Source organism: Cottoperca gobio, chromosome 7 (assembly GCF_900634415.1).
Source record: "Cottoperca gobio chromosome 7, fCotGob3.1, whole genome shotgun sequence".
Lineage (NCBI taxonomy): Eukaryota > Metazoa > Chordata > Actinopteri > Perciformes > Bovichtidae > Cottoperca > Cottoperca gobio.
In genome coordinates, this window is record NC_041361.1 from 235473 (window position 1) to 237972 (window position 2500).

Here is a 2500-nt window from a genome sequence, read left to right on the forward strand (position 1 = left end):
TTTAGGAATTGCTTAACGTCATACTTTTGCACTTCTTGAGTGTTTCCTGTATTTCCAGAGACGTTTCTCAGCTGGACGAACTCTCTGTTGTTTAATCGTTGCTCTTCAGAGTGTGTCACGGTGCCTTAAAGTCAAATTAACCAGTTGTTCATCTTATATTGAAGCCTTGAAGTGTCCTGCGGTCTTTGACTGTGTAAGTGTTTTAATTAGAGTTAGTTCTGCACCATTAGAGCCGCCAGACGTCCGGTAACAACACGTTCCTCCTCCAGTTTCTTGCTCAGGTTGTTTTCTTTTACTTACGTTTGTAAAACATGTTTAAGGTGCAGAAAGGTTTTCTGTTGACGTTGTTTCCGGTGCAGTCGTACTGTCCAGTTTTTGATGAGGCAAATAGAAAAAGAAAATAGTTCTAATTTTATGATGTGAATATCAATTTTAATACGCTCTGTAACTGTTTCCTCTGGTGGTTCTTTGTCCAAGTAAAACGTTGCCTTATTTCTATTTTTTCTAACATGCTTTACAAGAGTCTGCCGTTTGTAATTTCAAAATTCAAAGCAGCCTTGCTTTGGGAAATAAAAGCCATTGTTACTACAAAGAAAGTCTGTTTCTGTCATTTATTTACACACAAATCTTCCTTTAACTTAACCTGCGTAATCGCTTTAACCAATAATGTAATAATGTTCTGACGGATGTTGTAATAACATGTTTACCAATGACGTCAAACTTGATTGCATTTTTGGTCACTGCCCTGATGAAAAACAACATTTAAATCAACTGTTTGTAACGTTAGCGCAGATGAAAGACAAAAGTAAAATAATTAGGCTGACATGTTAAATAAAAAGAGGACTCAGAATAATAAAAGTAAGAGAACTAACAGCCAGTAATAATAATAATAATAATAATAATAATAATAAATATACAGAGTATATTGCCTTAATTTACATTTCCAAACATGAAATCAGTGTCAAATGTTTTCAGTGTCATTCATTTACGACACAAAGTTTTACATATTTTATATGCTTAACATATCCTGAGTTATTACATTATTACATTATTATGTTTAATTATATTTTTTATGAAGTTATTACATTATTGAGTTTTATTATATTTATCAAGTTATTAAATTATTGAGTTTTATTATTTTTATCAAGTTATTACATTATTAAGTTTTATTATTTTTATCAAGTCATTACATCACAGGAAGTCTTTTTTTTTTCTTTTATGGAGCTCCATGTTTTATTTAACGAGCTGGATGCATTTGTGTGTAACGTGTCTTCTGTCAGATGACCACTAGATGGAACCAGATTGTTGCTCTGTATCTTAAATAAATAGCTAAATTAAAGTTCCCTCTGTCCCACCAGCTCTGAGTAAGATCATAAAGTTGCAGAAACATCAACAGAGCTGAGTTGTTGCTCCAGTCTGTCAGATATTATCAGGAACAAGGTTTTTACTCTGACCTGCTGCATCTGTGCTCTCTAATCTCATCTGAAATGTTTCTATAGCACACACATGCATCATGTTATCTTTTCATTGTCAGATTACACTGCAGCACAATCCTTCCTAACTTCCCTCTGTGTCCTGCTGTGTTCAGCTGTAACCCTTTAGAGACCTGCGTGGAATTATAATCCTTTGTTTGGGCTCATACTGATTTGTTGTTTTCAAACTAAGTCACCATGTTGCTGCTGGAACAGTGTATTAATGCCTTTCCCCCAAACATATCTGTGTTCATAATTCCTTGTCTAAATATTTATTTAGGTGTATTTATTAAACCGCCTCCTCCCATGCTTTGAATGTAGACACTGCAGATGGATAAATAAAGACTAAACATGGTATGAATCAGAAAGAAGGGTGTGTGTACTTGTAGCCTAGAAAAAGTAAAGTACACTTTGAGTGTGTTGCCTGTGTTCAGGTTTATGCACAGGAGACGTCAAGTTAGAGCTTCGTCAAGTTAGACACTGTCAGGATGTCACACACACCTTCAAAATAAAAGCGGCATTTTTATTTATTTATTTATTTATGTCGAACAAATAAGTAAAAAGAAAAACAAGAATTCCAAATAAAATGAACAGTAAACATACAAAATAATAATAATCAATTTTATTTAAAGTGCAGAAACACGGTCCCAATACACTTTACAATTAGAAAATAATACATAAACATAAATTAATAAACAATATTAAGAAATGTTATGTATGTCCGAAAAGGAGTAAGATGTATACACTTATACAATCCTACCTTTATTTATTTTTTAAAGTTAAAATAAAACAAATAAATAAATGCAAGAAAGCAGGATAAAATAAAATGTTAACTGAACTTTGATCATAAATATAACTCCATCCATCGTCTACTGCTTATCCGGGGTCGGGTCGCGGGGGCAGCAGCTCCAGTAAGGTTGGGGTTCCTTCCTTTCTCCGGGCCACATCCTCCAGCTCCGACTGGGGGATCCTGAAGCGTTCCCAGGCCAGTGAGGAGATATAATCTCTCCACCGAGTCCTGGGTCTTC

At 34.4% G+C, this 2500-nt stretch overlaps 1 protein-coding gene across 1 annotated transcript in view; it reads left to right on the plus strand.

Annotated features, from left to right (window-relative positions):
- plp2b (proteolipid protein 2b) overlaps window positions 1-596 on the plus strand; it is a 13490-nt gene extending 12894 nt beyond the window's left edge. The window contains exon 5 of the mRNA XM_029436572.1: window positions 1-596. This exon is cut by the window's left edge and continues 354 nt beyond it. The gene's annotated coding sequence lies outside the window, so the exon portion shown is untranslated.
- Window positions 597-2500: the final 1904 nt, after the last annotated feature.